Here is a 15,224-nt window from a genome sequence, read left to right as displayed (position 1 = left end):
CCAAGTAATCTTCATAAAACGTCTCATTATTAACAAAGCTAACTAAGGTAAAATCTCTAAAAGCTCTAATGATCGTCCGAATTATCGTGTTTGACAAGTACTGTCAAATAATGACATTTTATAAAACGGCCCATTAACTCAAAGCCAATAACTAAAGTAAAAATAGTTTTTATTGAATTATTTTGTTATTTATGAAGCAAATCATAAATTATTATACATCACTAAAATCAGAATAAAACGTACTATTTGGTGGGCTAAAAATCCAATATGGCGCCCATAAGAAAAAAGAAAGTTGATGATGGCTGCCAAAAAACGAAACGTCGTGTGGCAAATTTGAATCCATCATCGAATAGCTGAGAAAAAGTGGCAATGAAAAGGTGCTTTTAGTTTTGGAATATCTCTTCAAATAAGATTAGAACAAGACATACATTAACTCTAGATATAAGTACTGTATTATTGAAATTGTACATACATATAGATAGCTTATAAATAGTGTATATTATTAATCTCTAAATGATGTTATTACTATGGGCAGAAAGGCCACTAGGGCCGATAGCCTTTTCTTTTGGAGAATATATATATATATATATAAGATTAGAAATAAATAAAAACAAAAAATCAAATTTTCAGTTTTTTTCGGATATCTCCGGAAGTACTCGGAAAATCGAAATTTTTAAAACTGCATTTGGTTGAGCTTTACATTGCGCAACTTTGCCCCAATTTAAACTTTCTCGTATCTCTTATAGTTTCCGAGATCCCAATGGTGAGGGTCGAATTTAAATTACCCTGTATACCAGGTGTCCAAGAGCACCCTGGACATAGGAGATTAACATGGGAAAACGGTTTAGATTTTTTTGCGCCAGTACGGTTGATTTGATTGAAAAATCGTATTAATGAAAGTTGTAGTACCTATTACGGACTAGTTTTCTGTATTTTTTTCAGATCTTTAACTTGAGCCCTTTCGTCGTAAAACACGAACAAAAATGCGAAAATTTAAACTTTTTACCAGCACTGTATAAGCGGTTGTCGAGCAACCCTATCAGCAACAATGACCTGTTTATCCGTTGCTCGACAACCGCTTATACAGTGCAGGCTAAAGGTTTCAATTTTCTCATTCTTGTTCGTGTTTTACGACAAAAGGGCTCAAGTTAAAGATCTGAAAAAAATATAGAAAACTAGTCCGTGATAGGTACTACAACTTTCATTATTACGATTTTTCAATCAAATGAACCGTACAGAAAAACCGTACCGCGCAAAAAAATCAAAACCGTTTTCCCATGTTAATCTCCTATGTCCAGGGTGCTCTTGGACACCTGGTATATATATGTTGGGTTCTTCTTCTTATGAAGCACTTTTTAAAAAAAAATTATTTATTTCAAGAAATCACTTAATTATATTGGAATAATAAAATAATGGTACTATTAACTACTTATGCAAAAGTTTAATATTAATAGACGCGATTTTTACACTACACCTCTAATTTATAATATTAGCCTATGCTGACACAGCTTGATTGCACAATTTTGCTATAGCTATGGTTTTGTAATTGGAACACGATTTCCGTTTAGCTGACTTGGCAATCTTATGGGTCAGTGTCCGTCTCTGGTGGGTGACCATGATATAACAGCTCCCCTTTTTAGGAAAAAGTTGTAGCCATGCAACAACTTTTATGGATTAGCTTGAAGTTCCAAGGATTCATCAAAAGATGGTTCTGGGTGGATACTAGTCCTTCTTCTTGGTAATAGCTTCTTCCATTGGGTTTGTTTTAACTCGCTGCGTTCAGATCTTGGAGATGGCGGTGGTCCACTGTTTCCGGTTAGGCAAAGTTTAGGGTACTTCTTTTTCCTGCATTTGCATAAGATGAGTACAACAAGAATTAATACAATAATTACAATTGAAGCGGTGGTAAACCAATGATAATGTTTAGTAACAAAAGGTTCTTGAATGATTTTGTCCAATTCTTCCGAGTATTGGTTTAATCTGTGTTGAGCCACGCTTAAATCGTCGTAATTGATTTTGCTTAATTTTAAAGGCTTCAAATCAGGGACATTGTATCGTTCTGGTAAATGGTTACAGCATTCGTAGGGGATCTTAACAGGATGGCTTTGATATGTCATGTTTTTGAAGTTTTGAACGAGATATTTCGAATGGATTCTGGTACTTCCAATGAAGGCATTGCAATTAGGTTGGAGTTTGATGATTGAATTCGTCTTCAGTATCTGCGACTCTGGATTTCGGTTTCCGCATCTTACAGTGACAGGTAGTGGTTCGGAGATTGTTACTAACCATAAGTTGTAGTCAATTTCTTGAACGTTGTAGTCTGTAGCGGCTAGAATTGATGTTTGGCATGTCCTTGGAAGAATTTTCTGTTGCCGTAACAGTTGTGCTTCACATATAGCATCGCTGTCAATTGGATACTGGAGTATGTTTGAGCAAATTTTCAGTCTTGTCTGAAGGTTTTTACAGCTTTCTAAATTTTGAAGTGATACGTACAATAAAGAATCATCATCTCTCGCGATATATCTTTGCGTTGTTGGAAGAATGTGAAAGAAACCTGTACGATTATCCAAAATTGGGATGGGAAATGTTTTATAAAGTGTATAGGTTTCAGGTTCTACTAAGGGTATAAGAAGAACGAATACAACTTGATTTTCGGATTGATAGGCTTCTAACTCAATTATATCAAGATACTTAGCAACACTTGAAGTATAAGTTGGTAAGGGAAAATTATTTCTAGTTAAAGTTCTTGAAATTTCCTGGAGAGAAGTGATTAAATCGATAGGAGTGATTATTGAGCTGTGCAAGATTCTTAAACGAGCAAAAGTGATGGCATTTAAAATATCATCAAGATAGTTTTCCAAAAATACATAGCTTTCCATTAATGATTGGCAAAAATTCAATACTTTTACTTGTGCCTCATAAAAAGCTACATCATCGGAAATTCTGTTTAGTGCATTCTGAATTGTTACAATGTTTTCGTTGAAATTTGTCTCGTCTATCTGAAATTGCTGAATAGTAGAATTAAAGTTTCTTAGAACGGAACTTGTAACCGATATTTGGTTCTTAAGTAATTGTTCTATTTCACGTTCGTCGCGTGTAACTTTATTAATGCATTCATTAAAATATTCGCCATCAGCGTAATCCAAGTTTCCGGTAATAGATTTAAAAATACTACCTATGCCATTGACTAAACCTCGTTTACTACGAAAAGCGTAATTGTTTGTATCAGCTAGAATTTCTTTATATTTTTGTTCTACTGATGTTGCAGTTTGTCTGATAAGACTAACATGAGTTTGAATTTCAACTTTAAATGATGTCATACGAGGTGAAGGATCGTCAAACAATGTTATTAATTTATCGAGTATCTTATTATTGTCACGTATAGTATTTCGAATCTCGTGAAGGTCTTTGTATACAAGAAGCGTCCATTTGTCATTTGATATTTTGACTGTACCTGCTTCATGGTAAAATATTCCTATCGTATTATTAATTGGTGATATGTTGAATTGAGCGATGACTTGCGATGTAATTCCGAGGAATCTGGAAAGAAAAACTAATCATAGAATGGTTTCATTCTGTCAAAGTTTATTTTTGAAAGTGAATTAGTATCTAAATTTCTAACTTTAGCTGATGTTTCATAAACTTCAATAATTTCGAACGGACCATTAAATTTATTATGGGACTTGTCTTTAATTTGAGATTCTTTTACATACACTTTATCACCTACTTTATATTCAGGGACATTTCTGGTTATTAAATTATCGAATCTCACCTTAGCTTTTTCTTTTTGCGCGATTGATCTTGATCTTGCTATTTTGTAATAGTGTTCCATACGATTATTTAGGTCTCGAATGTATTTTGAGATTAGTTCTTTTTGATTGTAAAGTGTTTCAGGAGGTCTAATAGACGTATGTCCGAATAATAATTCGTAAGGACTGAAACCATGAGTTTTATTTTTTGTGTTGTTATAAGAAATTACAGCATATGGAAGAATATTAAAAGCATGTTCATCGGGATGTTCTGTTTTGTGGATATTTATCATTTCATTTAATGTAGCATGAAATCTTTCTAACGAACCGTTAGATTGAGGATGACTAACGCTTGAAAAAGTTAATTTTATTTCAAAAAGACGGCAAAGGTCTCTTAAGAGGACGTTATCAAATTCTCTGCCACGATCACAATGTATTCTTAAAGGAGTTCCATAGTGTTGGAAAAATACTAATAAAGTATTCGCAACATTTGAAGCTTTCTTATCAGATAGAGGATAAGCTTGAGTGAATTTTGTTAATTCATCACGAATGGTCAGTGCGTAATTGCGAGTAGGATATTCAAACAGATCGATGTTAATTCGTTCAAAAGGTGTTTTTGGTGTCTCTGTGACGACTAAAGGTGTACTAAGATTTTTCCTACAAATTTTCACTTTTTGACAAATTTCGCAACTTTTAATTAACTTTTCGACATCCTTGGTTAAACCTGGCCAATTATATTTTTCTTTAATTCGCTTAATAGTTTCATTTATACCTCGATGTAAGTTGTTTTTTCCACTATGGTATTGCTCCAAAATGATTGGAATTTGGTCATCGTCTGGGGTTCTGACAATATTTTGGCATATTTTCAAATGAACATCTTTGTCGGCCAAAATAAAACATAGAATTTCAGTTATAGGTAACTGTAAATTATTTTCTATACAATATGTTTTATTAGGTTCAAATTTTTCACGATCTTTATATAAAGTTAAAAAGAGAATTGGAACTACGGAGTCATTATCGTAAGGTAGTGGTATTATGAAATATTTACGATCTTTGACACTTTTACTAGAAACGATATTAATCGTTTTAGATTGAAAGTCGAAATCTTTTTCTAGTATATCGTCAATGATTTTCTCATGCAGTTCTTCGAGTTTATTTCGCCAAAAGAATGTAACGATGTTTTTGTGAGATTTATCTAAAAGTTGTAAATTAGATATTTCTATTTTTGAGTAGTCATTCATAGATGTGGTTTTATATAAATGCGTAAATGTATTGTATTCGTTAGTTATTTCTTCGACATTCATAAAACTGTTGTCTTCAAAAGGTGGATCTTCATTATTAATAGATGGTCCAGCTTCTTCGTTTAAAGCAAAATTTCGAACTTTTGAGTGAAATTTCACACATTCTTGAAAATGATTAACTCTTATTCTTGATAATGCATCAGCGTTGTTATTGATTCTTCCGGGTTTGTATTCGATTTTATAATCATATTCCTCTAACTTTAGACGCCAACGTGCTAAGCGACTTCCGGGGTCTTTAATGGAAAAGAGCCATGTTAAAGGACGATGATCGGTAATGAGAATGAATTTACGACCAAAAAGATATGGACGAAAATGTTTTACTGCCCATACAATTGCGAGGAGTTCTCTTTCAATTGTGGAATATTTTGTTTCAGCACTACATAGAGTTCTTGAGGCGTAAGCAATTGGTAAATCTTTTCCAACAGGACCTTGGGATAAAACGGCACCTATCGCAAAGGAGCTTGCGTCTGTTGTAAGCAAAAATGTTTCGTCAAAATTGGGATAAATCAAAATGGGATTTGAAGTTAAAGCTTTTCTCAATGTGTTAAAAGAGTTTACACATTCTTCATCAAAATGGAAAGTAACATCTTTTTGAAGTAATTTAGTTAATGGTTTAGAAATCTTTGCGAAATTAGGGATGAATCGTCGGTAGTAACCGGAAAGACCTAAGAATGATTTTATTTCTTTAGGTGAAGTAGGGACTGGGAATTTTTCAATGCATTTAATTTTGTCTGGATTGGGTTTTACACCATGTTGAGTAATAAGGTGTCCAAGATAAGCTACTTCTTTCCTTAAAAATTCACATTTGTCTGGTTGAATTTTTAAGTTTGCGTTACGTAGACGTTTAAAGACTTCCGTTAATCTGGTAATGTGTTCGTGAATAGTTGGTGAATAGACAATAATGTCATCCATGTAAACTAGACATCGTTCATTTTGAATGCCTAAAAGAATGTTGTCCATGACGCGTTGGAAAGTGGACGGTGCATTCTTGAGTCCGAATGGCATACGAACAAATTCGTAAAGACCATTTTCAACTGAAAAAGCTGTTTTTGAAATGTCTTTAGGATCTACTTCAATCTGGTGAAAACCAGAGGCAAGGTCGAGTGTTGTGAAATATTCACACTTACCTAATTGGTCTAGTAAATCAGAAATATTTGGCAATGGGTATTTGTCGTCAACTGTCAGTTCGTTAAGTTTGCGGTAGTCTATTACAACTCGCCACTTTTGTTTTCCAGAAGCGTCTAGCTTCTTTGGGACAACCCATACAGGGGAAGACCATGGAGATGTAGAATGACGAATAATACCTTGATCAAGCATTTTATTAATTTGAGATTTTACTTCCTCTTTATGAATTTGCGGGTATCTATAAGATTTTGAAAATACAGGTCTGGCACCATTAGTTTCGATTGAGTGTTTTATCTCACTAGTGAAAGATAAGATGTCGCCATCTAAATAGAATATATCGGAAAATTCAAGACAAAGTTCAGTAATTGCACATTTTTCTTCGTCATTAAGATGATCTGTTCTAAGTTGCTTTTTTATTAGCGCGTGTCTGTCTTGTGGTTGGTCAGTATAATTATCGGGATTCAAAGAATAAGCAAGTTCGTTGTTCTTACATTCCGGGACAAATGGTTCTATAATTATGTCTGAAAACTCGACAGTTTTATTAATTACGTTAGCATTTATAACAGATGTAAGAAATTCACCTTGTTCATTGACTTTAACTAAGGCGTTAGGTAATCGGACCTTATCTTTTTCTTGGGCATAGAGAATTGCACTTGTATTAGCTAGATTGCATTTTAATTTGCATATTTTTTCGATTCGGCCTTCGATAGAAATTTTATTATTACATTTTTTATTACAAAAATTGTTCTCTTGACTTTGATAAGGAGAGTTTGAAATTGAATTGTTACTTGAATCATTAGTTACTTTATGTAAAGGAATAGTTTTAAAATTTGTAATAAGTTGTTTTGATTTTAAATCGACAATACAATTATAGTGATCTAGAAAATCTAAACCTATTATACCATCAAAATCAATATCCAAATCGTAGATATAAACTTTATGATCACTTCCAGCTACAAAAGGTATACAAACAGATTCAGTAATTAAAATTTTTTGATCTGTTATTCCTTGAACTGTTATATGTTCGGGATTTCTACGAGAATAATTTTTTACTGTGTTTGCTTTAAATATTGAGATTCCTGCTCCGGTATCAATAAGTAATTTAAATGTTTGCGAAGCGTCGTAAATATAATAAAGATTTTTTGAGTTCACTGTTAGTAGTGGACTTAAAGAAACTGTTGTTCCGGGAAGTTCATGTTCGGGTTCATGTCGTCGAAATTCAATGTTTGAAGTTGAGATTGGATTTGTGAAACTGGGTTTGAGATTGTAGAATTTTCTGGGGGATGGTTGCTTGACGTAGCAATCTGAAAATCCTGACTGCTTTCAGTTTCATGGGAAGATGATGTGTCAACAAGATTTTCATTTATTTGATACAATTCATTATTTGGGAGTTGATGAAACGTTTCAGTTTCAATTTGTTCATTAAATGATTGATTAGGAAAATCTTCATATTGGACATGTAAAGTTCTTTGTGCTCCATTAGAATTAAAAGGACGTTGATACGAATTTGATCTAGGTTGAAAATTACTTTCATTAGGGGTAAAATTAGTTGGTCGATTTGAGTGTGCGTTATTAATATTATTATTAATAATAGGTCGCTGCATAGGAGAAGAGTTTGTTCTTTGATCAAAAACTGGTCTTTGAAAATTATGGTTAAATTGGTTAAATTGTGGAGGTCTTTGATTTGATGTTTGTCTACATTGACTTGAAATATGACCAGATCGGCCACAATTGTTACATCTGGGAATCGAATTGGGTTTGGTTTGTGGTTTAGGATTTTGAGTTAATCTACTTGATTTTTGTTGTTCAAAATAAGACAATTGAAGTTCTCTTCGAATTCTGCTTTGAGCTTCTAATAAAGTTTGTGGATTACTAGCACGAATTAATTGTCCTAAGCGAAAATCTAAACCAGTTAATAAAGCGTTCAATGCCATAGTTTCTATTAAACTAGTTTGAGCATCTTTTTGTTGTCTAGATAAGCCTGATTTTTGAATATTAGCAAGTAATTTTGAATTTAATACTTGAAGTCGATTATAAAATGTAAGGGGTGATTCGTTTGGCAATTGTTTTAATCTTTGTAAATCTTGAATTAGCGATGAGAGATCTCTTGAGTCTCCAAAATGTAAGTTTAGTAAATGTTTAAGTTCTGCATAAGTTCCTGGATTTCTAGAACTTATTAATTGAGCGGCTCTACCTCTCATTTTATTTTTTATGTGAATTAAAAGAAAAACTTTCTGTTGTGTTGTAGCCATATTAAAAGCACAATCACAAGCATCAATAAAATTTCCTAGAAAGATTTGATCACCATCAAATTCAGGAATAATTGAAAAAATTTCTGATAGTTTGTAAGGTTCTACTTCTACAACTGTTGCTGTTGTATCTGGCATTTTGATATGTTAAGATAATTTTTTTTTTTTATAACTAGTATTAAAATTGTTTTTAGTTTAAGTTTACTTTCTTATAGCTTAAACCAAAGATAGGATAGGGTATTAATAGTTTGGTGTAAGGAAATGCGATATTTGGAAAATCGAACAGTTTCACACAAAAATGTAAAATTGTAAAGTAAATCGAGATGATTCTTTACTTACATAAAAATTAACATTCCGTCGTGTTCTCGCTGCTGCTACTGGACTTTCCGGACGTAGTTTTCACGAGTGATGATCGGATTGCTTCTGACTTCTGAGTCTGAGGTTCTTTTCTTCGTTAAGGGATTGGAATCCGCCGTTACTAGTTAGAATACTCGTGTTCTAGCAACGTTTACGAATCCTACTGCGACTGCGCCAATTTGTTGGGTTCTTCTTCTTATGAAGCACTTTTTAAAAAAAAATTATTTATTTCAAGAAATCACTTAATTATATTGGAATAATAAAATAATGGTACTATTAACTACTTATGCAAAAGTTTAATATTAATAGACGCGATTTTTACACTACACCTCTAATTTATAATATTAGCCTATGCTGACACAGCTTGATTGCACAATTTTGCTATAGCTATGGTTTTGTAATTGGAACACGATTTCCGTTTAGCTGACTTGGCAATCTTATGGGTCAGTGTCCGTCTCTGGTGGGTGACCATGATATAACATATATAATATTTATTTTACAGTACAAGGTACAGTAAAAAGGGCAATCGGCCGCGTTGCCTTTCTGCCCATGATACATTTGAAAAAAAAAATAAAAATTCTGGTTAATACACTTAATATTGACAATAATGTCTACATACACTAATATTTACATACATACAGATGTTTTTTACATTTAATTGAAATGCTCCAACAGAGTGGAGTAGGGAGACGTAAAGCGGGATTGTCGAGTTGGTATTTTAAGGGAAATAGGGATCAGAGATTATATATTAGGGAAAAACATTGATATTGTTGGCATTACTGAAACTTGGTTAACCCCGAATATTGCTGATGATTTTTTACTTATAAATGGATATAAACTTATTAGACGAGGCCGTAGTGAGGGACGTGGTGGTGGTATATTAGTTTATATAAAAACAGAACTCCTGCATAGGGTTGTCAGTAATTTTCTACCCAATCATGCCGAACAAGTTTGGTTTTCAGTTAGAGCTAATCAGATAAAGACTGTGTTTGGGGTGATCTATAGATCACCTTCCACCCAGGGTCTGTCGGGTTTTTTTAACAAATATGAAGAAACTGTGATATAAGGTTGATTCTTCGATATAAATCGGAACTGGGCAGACACAAAAAGTTAATTTTGCTGTAGGATGTTAATCAGTTGGAAAATAAATTGTACGTTTGATACATATTAATGACTGATTGCTGATCCGGTTCAATTCCAATGTCAACTTCTGCACAGTTACTCAGTTCGCCATGCGTAGATTGACATTTAAAGGAATTACAATTCTTTTAATACATACCCATTTAGTCGGACATTATATAAAAATTATGCGGCCAAATATTGTGGATAGAACAATGCTGCGTATGACATAACAGCAAATCGAAATAGCAAATAAAACTACACACAACCCGCGCCCCAATCTTTAGTTTATTAGTAAAATAAATAAGAATTCTAGCGTTCCCCTGTACGACTTTTTATGCATCTCGCTTCACCAAGAGCCCCAAGAGAGAATATCTGAAACAACGAAAATAATATTACGACAAGAACATAAAAACGTCAACGTGTTTTAACCGATTTCAGCTGAATACCTAAAAAAAAATTCAAAAACTTTTCATTACATCCGGAGATTACTCCGGATATAATAAAATTTTTTGAATTTTTTTTTCCAAATTATTTAGCAGTAAAATGCGCAACGTTGCCTCAACGAATTTGTAACACCCTGTATATAGTGTAAAAGTTTTAGAATTAAGTGTAGAATTTAAAAAATATTAAAAAATGTTGTTCTATTTAAAAATACTAATATTTTATCTTCCACAAATTTATGCTTTACCCTGCATAGTCAAATAAAAAAAAACATTTCTAATTTTTGTTTTAAAAAAAATTGCCCAGCTTAAATTAAAACTGATATTATCACATAGCTTATAAAAAAACAAGATTCAGTAATATACAGGGTGTTACATTATAAAACAAAGAAAATTTGGACTGTCACAGTTTTACAAGATACTTTTTGTAGCTACCCAAATTACTCTGATTAAAATAATCAAATCAACCTTAATGTTAATTCCTGTCTGAGTGTGAGATATTATTTATAGAAAGGAAATAGCTTGAATAATGAAATTATCTAAAAATTCAGAAGAATTTACTTGGTTTTAAAAACACTGCAACCACACAAAGGTGTGCTTTATAATCATAGTACTCATAAGATGTATCATGCAAGCGGTGTCTTGAGTTCATCATTTGTACTCACTGCAAACTACCTCATTATTACTATTACTTTAAACATGCTTTTAGATAACACTAAATATAATACATATTGATTTGACGTTCAACAATGCAATTTACTAAAGTGAATAATGGTGATTATTGTTGAGATTATTGTGTTAACATAAAACAGTAATGAAAACTGCAATGCTGTTCATTTTAATGTCAATTTCAGTAAAAATAGTTAACTAACATTAAAACTTGCTCTTTTATGCACTGTTCTAATCTAGTACTTCTTGGTGGGTAATTTGAGCCTTGTTTAAGTCAATTTCTTCATAAAAGTTATGCTTTCTCACCCACATGAAAAAGTAGTGAAGTATTCAGCATATACCAGATACATTTCTGTAAGAGAGGCCTAATTTGTTACTTGAACTATACTTTAAAAAATCCAGACTAGAAAAATGTGTAGTAATGATGCATCAGCAGGGTTAAATACATAGGTTAAGTATGAAATTGGCATTGTAATCTTACCTGGACCAGCAGGCGCTATGTCCTTCAAAAAATATACATTTACTTGATTTTAGTGTATAATTTTCAACTAAAATTGAAATATTGTATTAAAATTAAAAATATAACTATTTTAGCTGCATGGGAATCTGTTTGACATAACAAAATAAAAACAAAAGCAAAGTGACAAATTCGAACTTTAGTTGACATAACAATAGATGCAAGATGGCTTAATCAGCTGAATTTGTTTCCTCAAAGTGATAAGCCGCGTGACGTCACAGTAGGGTGCTCGGGCTGCACGATATGCACTTAAAACTGCACAAAAGCTCAAATAATCAAAATATCAAAAAATTTAACTTCATTAAGTATTGGATTGTTAAAAAAAACATTGCAGCTGCACAAATACAGGGTGTTACAAATTCGATGCATTAGCATTGCTATCTCAGAAAGTATAGTTGATAGAGCTTTAGTTAAATGGAGGCAAAGTTGCGCATTTTATTGTTAAATAATTTGGTCTTTGGTTTGGCCTTTTCTTTTGGAGAATAAAGATTGTATATATATATATATATATATATATTAGTCGCCTCCATACATAACACAGGCGCCCAAGCCTCCACTATAACCGCCATAGTTACAGGAGTGTATTTTGCATGATTACGCTTCATAATTCAAGGTCTTTCATGGTCACAGCAGAGGGGTAAGGAAAAACTATAAGGAAAAAAGTTGTATATACGGTATGGGTTTAAATGTAACCGGCCTCCACGATGCGGCGGTTTACTGGCCTCCGCGCAATATACAGCGCCATGTGGAACCGACGCAGGCGTCACCGACACAGTTGCCCATTTTATCTGTCTGGTTTGCCGACTGATTTGGCCTTGACAGCTAAAAATAGATTTCTTGGAACAGGAAACTTATTTTAATATTCAGTCCAGCCGTATTTTCGTTCTTTTTCGATCGCTATAGGAGCCACATTAGATAGTTTTTGGTGTCCTATATTATATACTGCTCGTATAGTTTCTGCGTTATTCATTCTAATATTAGACACATGTCTGACAATAACTGAATATAATGACATCAATATTTTTGTTTCTTTTTTAATAATTCATTAACTCAAGCAAATTGATAAAATAAATGGCTGAACAAGTTTTGTCAAACATTGCAATATAATTATAAATCGTTTATTAATTTATGTTCACTTTGACTTGCATTTCTAGACTATCTCATTATAATTATAATACCAGTCATTGAGAATTTAAAATTACTATTGTTATTATTTTATATACGTGATTTATTCCTTACTTAACAATGTTTATTGAGTTGGGTCATTTTTCAGTGTCCTCAATTTTTCAATAGGTCGTTAAAAAGGAAATTTTGCTATTGTTTGTTTAAAACTTTAAATTCTAGTTTTTTGGCCGAAACAAATTATAGTTTTTAGGGTGGCAAATTAAAGAACGTTCTAACTTATAACGCTTATACTGGGTGATTCCAAAGTTGGTGCTTTCCTTTCACCTGCGAATATTGCTTCAAAAAATAAAGTTTTTTTTTCTTTGACGCTCTTTCGAAATATGAACAATAACGAAGATACAGGGTGTCAAAGTTTCACTGAAAAAATAAAAATTTAATGATTTTGGCCAAACCACTTGAAGTAATTAAACAAAATTTTGTAGGTGTCAGTAGCTACGTGGAAAGGAGATTTTCCAAGAAACAACAATTTTTTTGCGTTTACCAGTGGCGCGCGTATAATTTTTTAAAAACATTTTCGAAAAAAAATATTACCCTACTATTTTTTTTTCAACATAAAATGTTTTATGGAATGCCTTGTTCAATTCTAAAAATGCTACGACGCACCGCTTTTGAGTAAAAAAATAAAAACCGTCTTAATGCGTGCCTAAAATTAAATGCTGTTTTAATTTAAAATGTCAAATTATTAAAACTTAGTTCAAAGGCGGCTGAAATCTTTTGTTTATGTTTATGTCTGTTGATAAAGAATAACCTATAGTTGAAATTAAATTTAAGTTATTTTTTATTTTGTTTTTTTTTTCAGTAAAATTTTGACACCCTGTATCTTCGTTATTGTTCATATTTCGAAAAAGCGTCAAAGGAAAAAAAACCTTATTTTTTGAAGCCCTATTCGCAGGTGAAAGGAAAGCACCAACTTTGGAATCACCCGGTATATTAAAAATGCCTGTTATTTTTGTTTGACAACCAAGTCACTTAAATGTTACCGTAAAAAAGCCTTGCCTATAATTTGTTCAGTCTATAAACTAAAATATTCGTATTTTCAGTCTGTCAACTGATTGGTTACAAAAAAATCAACTTGGCACAAATGTAATTTTCTTAATACCAAAGTAAAAAAATACATTATTATTTGATGCTTGTAGACAAAAACTATTTGCTGAGTCTAATACATTATATTCGTGTGCCAATATGAAGAAAAAGTTTAAAAACGTAACCTTACCAATAACTGTCTAATATCAGGCATTGTGCCTAAAAATACCATCATATAACTATAATCCGTGGAATTCATGGTCAACTTTACAGAGTGCCGCAGAAATTTATTTTATTTTAATTGTTAAATGAATGACACATCTAGCGAGCACCGTGTTTAAAATGCCTTTTGCACCATGTCAAAATGCTTTTTGTGATCCTTTTCGGGTAAAAAATGTTTTAACAAAGTTTGGAATAAAATGTCTGCTTTAAATTTAAATTTAATACAGCATATAACTAATCCTTCTTATAAAGAAATAAAACTATTCACAAAATGTAATAAGGTAAAACTACCAATAGATGACGACCTATAAAAAGTCTGAAAAACTTAAAAATGAACCCCCAGACGAAGGGTCAAAATATTTGAGAAAATGTAAATCAGTATAGTAGTATGTCCAAAAACAAGTTATTCCCAATGAAACTATTTAGAGTATGGCAGCCGGAAATCAGTGTGAAGAGAGAGAGAGAGAGAGAGAATTAGCTATGTTTGGAAGAAACTGAGTACCAATGTAACTTTGCGAGTGTCATCTATTGGCAAGATGGCCATGTCATCTTTTAGTAGAGCATGTTGTCTATTGCTTAAAACTCATGCCATCTTTTAGCAAACTGGGCATATTTATGTAAGGGGTAAACACACTTCAAAATAAATAAAAGTTATAAATTGGTTGTCGAACCTTTTATAAAAAAAACTGCTACATAGGTCGATAAAAAAGGCTATGGCAAATTAGTGCATACAATTTGTTTAAAAACATAATAATTTAAAACTGTATTTATTATTAAATGTTTACATTTTATCTTCAGAGTACCACATATAAGAATGATTACTTTAGTATACAGGGTGTTCAATTTTAAAGCAAATATTTTCTATACCACAATTTTCTGGGAAAGCCTGTTTCAACCGACACTTATTTTATATACAGCACACTGTATATTAACTTGTCTTAAAACGTTTTTATTTGTAGCTTATTGTAATTTGTTGTTGCATCGGATGGCGCTAATACAAATTCAACATGCAAAAAAAATGTGAAATGCCTAACATATAGAGAAGGGACATAATTCCTTTGATGTTGGGGTGATGTTTTTGGCTGACCTCGAGTTCCCTTTGGTAGGAAACATGTTGCCGGTTGTTTCTTTCTTTGAAATAAAAATGGCATCCAATTATCAGAATCAAATATAATATAAACTAATTTCTTATAATCATTGTTTACTTCTTTTGAGTCAAAGTGTTTTAAGTTCGCCTATTAATCATTGGAAAATATCAGTCCTTA

General features: G+C 32.3%; 1 long non-coding RNA gene across 1 annotated transcript; it reads right to left on the bottom strand.

The window, feature by feature from the left end:
• Positions 1-1,421: 1,421 nt before the first annotated feature.
• Positions 1,422-4,809, bottom strand: LOC145725213 (uncharacterized). Its single transcript, XR_014177199.1, has 2 exons — positions 2,287-4,809; positions 1,422-1,845 (listed from the first exon to the last, which is right to left on the bottom strand). It is a non-coding gene; the product is annotated as an uncharacterized LOC145725213 (long non-coding RNA).
• Positions 4,810-15,224: the final 10,415 nt, after the last annotated feature.

The sequence above is a fragment of the Ips typographus genome, linkage group LG2 (assembly GCF_016097725.1).
Source record: "Ips typographus isolate SLU linkage group LG2, UJ_Ityp_2.0, whole genome shotgun sequence".
NCBI classification, from domain to species: Eukaryota; Metazoa; Arthropoda; class Insecta; order Coleoptera; family Curculionidae; genus Ips; species Ips typographus.
Note: the sequence above shows the minus strand (reverse complement) of the source record. Positions and strands in the feature narration are given on the sequence as shown.